This window comes from Mandrillus leucophaeus, unplaced genomic scaffold, assembly GCF_000951045.1.
Source record: "Mandrillus leucophaeus isolate KB7577 unplaced genomic scaffold, Mleu.le_1.0 Scaffold106, whole genome shotgun sequence".
NCBI classification, from domain to species: domain Eukaryota; kingdom Metazoa; phylum Chordata; class Mammalia; order Primates; family Cercopithecidae; genus Mandrillus; species Mandrillus leucophaeus.
The window spans coordinates 2,892,674-2,900,295 of record NW_012098765.1 but is presented as its reverse complement, the minus strand read 5'-3'; the positions used below and the strand labels follow the sequence as shown (position 1 = coordinate 2,900,295).

General features: G+C 54.9%; 1 protein-coding gene across 1 annotated transcript in view; it reads right to left on the bottom strand.

Annotated features, from left to right (window-relative positions):
• The window catches only part of AKT2 (v-akt murine thymoma viral oncogene homolog 2), a 43,837-nt gene extending 40,534 nt beyond the window's left edge, over positions 1 to 3,303 (bottom strand). The window contains exon 1 of the mRNA XM_011983902.1: positions 2,184 to 3,303. The gene's annotated coding sequence lies outside the window, so the exon portion shown is untranslated. The remainder of the gene's footprint in view (positions 1 to 2,183) is intronic.
• Between the last annotated feature and the right edge of the window lie 4,319 nt (positions 3,304 to 7,622).

Here is a 7,622-nt window from a genome sequence, read left to right as displayed (position 1 = left end):
CAGCTACTCAGGAGGCTGAAGTGGGAGGATCACTTGAGCCCGTGAGGTCAAGGCTGCAATTAGCCATGATGGTGCCACTGCACTCCAGCCTGGGTGACACAGCCAGACCCTGTCTCAAAAAAATAATGAAAAATTTAAAAAGATAATTTTTCTGATAATCATGGGTTGTCCTGGGGACCCAATGAGATGGCTTCACATACAGCTGGGGACAAGGTCAGTGCTTGAAAAACGGGTAGCAATTACATAAAGGACTCTGAAGTGAGGGGCCATCCTGAGCCTGTCAGAGCCATGGAGTGGCAGCTAAGGTTACTGCTGTCACTACTTGGTTCTAAAGGAATTATCCCGATAATTTCCAACATACCCCTATTAACTTTTTGAAAATATCATCTAAATGAAAACACACAGCTAAAAAGAGTCAACGCCCTGAAGACACCTCCTCCCAACCCCCAAGGCCTTCGGACACCAGTTTGAGAAGCTGGGCTCTAGGGGACCCTGTCTCCAAAGCAGAATATGGTCTGCTTTCTCCATCCCTGGCTGCCACCTGAATCCAGCCAGCTCTCTCCCACACAGGTCCCTCCCCACCCACCTGTGTCCCTCCTCTTTGGGGATAAAGCCTTGGCTCCACACCACAGCCTAGGCCCTGAGCCCTGCCACCCTGCTCTCTCCCCTTCACCCACTCCCCCGGCTCCAACCACATGGGCCTGCTGTTCCACCACCCCTTGCGGCCTTTACCTGGCTGCACCCCTGTCCAGCCCACCTCCTCAGGCTCTCACATCACAGGGGCTCCTCAGCAGCCTTCCCAAACCTCTCTCCACTCTAGATCCAGCTAGATCTCTGTCCCCTCCTTCAGCCACACCAAGCACTCACAGGCCAACACAACCTCTCTGCCACCTCTGATCGCATCCAGAACTACACGTGGCACACAGTAGTTATTCAATCAATATTTGGTGATGGATGGAATACACGAATGACCAAGAACAGCCAAGGGCCGGCTCCTGAGGCTGTTCAGCAATCAGACCCCCAGGGCAGCGGGGACAGGGTGCCTCCCATCCTCATCCCTTCCCCCTGGGCTCTGGGAAAAGGAGGAGCCAAGACCATGGTATTGGGGGTGGAGAGCAGCAGCCACACCCCACCTCCCGAGCAGGCATGGAATGGAGTCATTTCTAGATGACTGAGGCCTACTTTGTGCCAGGTCTGTCTAGGAGAAGAGAAAGCAGGAAAGAAATCCTGATGACAACAGCGACAACTCCAGTCACAGCAGGCAGGACAAGGAGATGAGGCATTCTTCAAAAGGCAGCTTCGCTGACAGAGCAGGGTTCAACTGTCATGCCTATTGGACTTTGGGCAAATCCAACAACCTCTCCATGCCTGTTTCCTCCCCGGTAAAACAGGGACAATCGTGACAGCAAGCTGCCAGGCTGTGGTGAAGAGGAGTAAGAGCAGACACCTCAAGCTCTGCAGCAGTGCCCAGCACACACAGGTGAAAACTACTCACGAGAATGACCCCAACATTCTATGTGGCTCCCTGGGCCTGTTTCCTATTTACAAGACGGGGGTGCTAACACTGCCCACCTCCCAGGCTGCTGTGTAGGTCTGTAGAGCTCATACACAGTGTCTGGCTGGGCAGGAGTGCAGCGGTGGGAGTGATTCATATTCCTGTCTGGAGCCCTCCCATCAGCTAACAGGCCTCACCACTCTCTCCCAAGGACCAACAACAAGCCCGTGCCCACTGCCCCGCAGAGCCCCTTCTGTACTCTCAGGTGCCTTCAGTCCTGTCTGGCAATCACCAGAAGCAGCATAAGCCCAAATTCATCCCACACCTCCTCAAGAGACCCGTGCTTTCCAACACAGCAGCTCCCTACATCTTCCCCACCACCCCACTCAGCAGGAAGGTTCCCGTTCACAGCTGGGCAAACTGCACCTTAGGGAGATGAAATAAGGCCCCAGGGTTCCACGGCCACCAAGAGGGGTGCCAGGAGCAGGGTTCTCACCCATGTCAGCTGCCCCCGGGACCAGGCCACTCAGCAGCCCCAGCTGGGTAACGGTACACCAATGACCCACCAGACCATGAAGAACTCAAAGCCAGGCTGGAGAGGAGAACCGGGGAGCAGGAACTGCCCCAGCCCGTTCAGAAAGGGCCCATGAAGTGGCAAACCAAGGAAGGCTTGGGTTTCTGGCCTCACCCTTAGAAACAACATCTGCGAACGAGCTTCTCCGGCAGGACGGCTGGGCTGAAGAAACTCCTGCGGGGACCTCTGACATGCAGTCTCCTCCTGGCCGGCCTGGCTTGCCGTCCCTTACTCGGCACACTCAGAGCACCCGGGCCCTGCTGTGGGTGCCGAGTTGGCAGTGGGTCTTGCCCCAAGGGGGCCAGGCTGAGCTCCCACCCAGCACCCCTCCCACACTCGCTCCCTCCCTCCTGGTCCTGCTCCCAGGCTGTCTCCCCCAGTTGGGCCTCTCGCTGCTTGGCTGGCTATCCAGAAGAGCCTGCCATGGAACCACCCCACCGTGCGGCCCGGAGGCCTGTGGTTGAGGGCCTTCCGCGGAGAGCTCTGGGAAGCTGAAGAGAGGCCCGGGGAGGGGTGTCCCTGGGTCCTCCAGGGGCTTGAAGCTCAAGTCTGAAAGATACTCCTTTCCATCCCAACCCATCCCAGGGGGTTTCTGGGGACCCTAGAGATTTGTTCTGAGGGGCTGTGCTCCTTCTAGGAAGATACCCTGGAACACACCTCAAAAAACAACAAACGCCAGGGCGCCTGCTCCTGCACTAAGCCTTAGGGGTGAGCCCATGGGTGGGATCAGAAGTCACACTCACCAGGGGCTACTGAGCTGTGCTGCGGGAATCTCCGGAGGCCCAGATTCATAGCCTGTCCCCAACACTTCCTGGCTGGGGGACCCAGCACAAGCTGCAGAGGCTCTCCAGGCTTCAGTTCTCACCGCTTAAGGCGGGAATCAGAGAAGCTTCCTCCCGGGTCTAACATGTCTTCCCCCAGATACTCCCATGGCTCTCTCACGGCACTCCAGTCCCTGCCCACACGTCACCTCCTCAGGGAGGTCCTCCCTGATCACCCAGCTACAGTGGAGAAACATGCCCACACTCTCAACCTGGCCCTCATTTATTTTGCCTTCGTAATATCAACCACACCTGAGGCCCGCCAGAGACCTGGGTGCTGGGCGCCAGTCACAAGACCTGCTCTTTCCAATTCCAGAGGAGCACCGGGAATGGCGCAGGCCTGCAGGCCCACGGTAGCGTGGACGCAGGGTCAGCGGGTGCTGTCTGTATCAGGTGTGACTGCTGCTCTGCGTTGCTATTCAGTATTAGTCCAGCTGGTTGGGTTGGGGAGGGAAAGGCACAGAAATCAGCCCAAGGAGCCTCCCCTCCTCTTTCCCTAAAAGTAACAGCCACGGGCTCTGGGGAACACGGTGTGAAAACCACAGGAGAGGGAGGCAACCCTCGGGCCTTTGCTGGCTGTAAGGCAGTGATGCTACCCGAGGGGAAGTGGGAGGCCTGTGAAACGCCCTGCTCCGCTCAGTTAAATCTACCCACCCCCCCCAGGCAGGAGCCTGTGACCCTCTCCTTTGTCACCTACTAACACCCTAAATCTGACCAGGCTGTTTCTGCTGAAATTCCAAACTCCTTCACAGACAGTCCACAAGGCTCCCAGTGACAGGGCCCTGCCTGCCCCACAGCCCCTGGACTCATCTCCTCCCTGCTCCCTCACTCTGCCAAGTCACACAGGCCTCCATGAGGCTTGTCCCTGCACCTCACCAAGCTCTGTCCTCCCTTCAGACCTTTGCACTATGGTTCCCTCCACCTGGAGGGCTGTTCCTTCTCCTCCCATCCCACATGACTGCCTCACCTTGCCAAACTGGGATCAGCTTAGAGGCCCTCCACGCAGCCGCATGCATCTAAAGTGCCCAGTCTGTCACCCGGTTTGAATTCGCTGCCTAGCACCTCCCCTTCTAACCGGCTCCTTGCTTATTCACCTGTTTCAGGTTGGCCTCCCTCAGCCCCACAAGGATAGGGACTTTGACAAGCACACCGCTGTATTTCCAGTACTGATGCAACGCTGGCACACAAGAGGCGCTCAGTAAATGGTGGTGGGTGAGTGAAACCTTTTCCTCGGCTCCACAATACCCTTAGGGTCCATCCTCGCCTCTCACCCAGGCCCACAGGCCAGTGCAGCACAGCCCCTGCCAACCCCTGCAGGCACTTCTGCTGCTCTCCTGCCCAAGCCCAGCCTTCCTGCCACTCCTGGAACTGCGAGCTGTGGTGGACAGGGGCAGTGGCAGGCACCTATAGTCCCAGCTACTCAGGAGACTGAGGCAGGAGGATCACTTGAGCCCAGGAGTTCAAGACTAGCCTGAGCAATACAGCAAGACCCCCGTTTCCACAAAAAAATTTAAAAATTAACTGGGCATGGTGGCATGCACCTGTAGTCCCAGCTACTCAAGAGTATGAGGTGGAAGGATCACTTAAGCCTAGGAAGTCAAGCCTGCAGTGAGCTGTGATCACACCACTGCACGCCAGCCTGGGTGACAGAGTGAGGCCCTGTCTCAAAAGAAAAAAGAAAAAAAGCAGAGCCTGACCTCTGAAAAAACTTGAATGTGTCTACCTTGCAGGGGCTCAGGGCTGCAAAGCCACTGTGTAGAAGCGGAGTGGGCCCGGGAGCTGCCCTTGTCAGTTCTGTCTTGATTGCACGTCTCCTCCGACCTCTGTTTCTGCATCTGGAAAACTGAGATGCTAATTTCAGTCCTGATTTCCTCCTAGTGCTCTCTGACACGGTTCTGTGAACTGGCAAGGGCCTTCAAAGTCCTGGCAGAAATACTAAGAATTACAATTGCTAAGATATACCAATGGCTCACCGTGTGTCGGGCACTCTTCTCAGTGAGGAGACGTTTCAGGTAGGCTTACTGTATGCCAGCATAGTTATGAATGCTTCCCACAAATTAATCCACTCAACCTTCACAATAATCCTATCAGGTGGGAATTATCATCCTCCCCATGACACCGATGATGAAATGAGCTCAGAAGGGTTGGGGAGCCTGCTCAAGATCACACAACCATGGAGTGGCAGGGCTGGATTTGAACCCTGTGCTCTCACTCGCTTCCATGCAGCTCTTTACAGAGGCTGGAAACCAGAACATCGAAGTTCTGGATCCTAGCTGGGCCAGGCTGGGGAGCTGGATCCTGGAATGCTCAAGGGGACCAAAAGTAGGGGGTGGGGGAGGCTGGATGCCTCAGTTCCATAACATAATCATGACTGCCAACCAAGACTTACACAGTGCCAGGCACCGTTCTAGGAGCTTCTCGTGGATTAATTCATTTAATCCTCACAACAGCCCAAGGTGGGTGTCCTTCTGAGACCAATGTATGGGAGTGAACAGTGTGGTCTGAGGCCACAGAGCTAGAATCCACTTCTCCATCCTGCCGCTAGCCAACGCAGGTCCCTGGTAGCTGTGTCACCTCCCGCATGGCTCTCTTGCTGTCTTCTTCTCCCAGCACACACCTGCCCAGCGTTAAAGGATGCCCTGGCTCCACTCTGAGGAGGGACCAAGAACTGCTGGACTGGCTGCAGGCAGGGGTGCTCAGGGCAGCCTGAGACTCAGGGGTGAGAGGAAGGAAAGACATAGGATAGTCACCTCTATAGGTGGAGGACAGAGGACAGAGGTGACTCTATCCTATGTCTTTCCTTCCTTTCACCCAGCCTGGAACCTGGTGAGCAAGGAATGCATGGCACTAGGGGCTCAGTGACCTGGGTTCAAATCCCACCCTGGCGCCCATAGGGTCTGATAAGACCTGGGGGAAGGCAATTCTTCCTCTGAACTTCAATTTCAGACTCTGCAAAAAAAGGACACAAATACCATACAAAACCCGAAGCACAGGGCTGGGCAGAGTATACGCTCATAGACAAAAGCTACTGCTCCAGTTTCTCCTTGACAAGAGGATCTGAGGCCAAGGTGGGCCAAGGGCTCACATCACATCTCTACCACTTCAGCTATCAGACCTCAGGGAAATCTTTACACTTCACAGTAAGTGAAATGATTCCTCATCTGTAAAATGGTATCACACTTCTAACTAGCTTGTAGCTCTCCACCAAATAGGCCTAACCACAGGTACGTTTTGAGACTTAAGTGAGGTCACATGTGCAAAAGCCCTGTCACACGCCTGGCATGGGGTGAATGCTATAAACACTGGGCATCCACTAGCTCTGGAAATGATTTGCCTCTCTGAGCTGCTGTTTTCTCATCTAAAACGGAAAGCATAACAACAGCGCCTACCGCTCTAGAATTCAAGTATTCAGCAAGTTTATCTCTAAGAAGCATTCCAAACAGTGTGTGGCCCACAGAATGCACTCAGTTACTGTCAGCCATCAATTTCGTGATTACTGTTTTCACTGCCGCTGTTAGCCCCATCAGGCAAAGCCTCTAAAAGGTGACAGAAGGAGAGGACCAGAGGAACAAAACCCTAGTGGAGAAAAATTATACAGAGCCCCTACTGCCTCACAGACTGTGGGACCTTTCTTCCCAGAACCACAAGGCACGGAAGCCAGTCAGCTTGGAAATCACTGCTGCGGACTAGGGGCAACCGTCTGACCCCTCCGACCACATCACCAGCCTAGGTCTGCTGGGTCAATCAGGGACTGCAGCCAGTCCTCCGGGAACTCCAGACCCAGAGCAAAGGCTACAGGGCAAGCCAAGGTCATGATCTGGCCTAGGGAGCAGGGACACTGGCCACAGACCTCTGGGGCTGGCTGCTCCCAGCACCAGTCCACAGACCACAATAAGACACCAGATCCACGGGGGATCGACTGTCCGAAGCCCTTCAGAGCAGCCTTCCTCCTTGGGCCAGGCTGGGCCAGGGGCACCCCCCTCCAAGTCCCCTTGGCCTATGCAAAGAGAAACAGCTGGGAAAACAGCTCCCGGCCTCACTGCAAGTCCAACTGTTACTGCCTTGGTGGGGAGTGTAAACATGATGTGTGACTGATCTGGTAACCGGGAGACACAAACAGCTTCGTGGCCAGCGACAGAGGAGCATGTAATGGTCTGCGTTGGTTCCCGGACCCTTCACATCCACTGCCAACCAAGGTCAGCCCACGAGTGAACTCCTGCTTCTCTGGAAAAGTAGGAGTGGATGAGGTTGAAAAGCAGCCCACTGGAGGCCCTAGTTACTCCAGCCCAGGCATCTTGCTGAGCCTAAGAGGTCTCCAAATGAGAAGAGGTCCTCACTAATCCTAAGATCAAGATGCCCCGAGAAAGCTTTCCCGGGGGTAAGAGGTGTTCCCCCAAACACTCCTTCCTCCCAAGTTTTAACAAGCTGGTCCAGGGGCACGGCTCCTCAAATCCAAGCCTAATACCTCTTCCCCTTCCGAATGTGGAGCCTAAAGCTCAGACAACTTCAGTGACTTCCAACACAGCTTTCCTCCCTCCCCTATGGAAGAAAAGAACTGTTACTGCCTGGTAAAAAATCTGAGAGGGTAATGGAATCCAGAGCAGCACCTCCGTGGTCCAAAGCACCCCAGTAACCATGACGTTCCCTCCAAAGTCGTTAAGAAGTTCAATAAAGGCTGAGCTGTGTAAACCCCCAACCCCACACACGTCAAATACAAGAAACAGAAACCCCT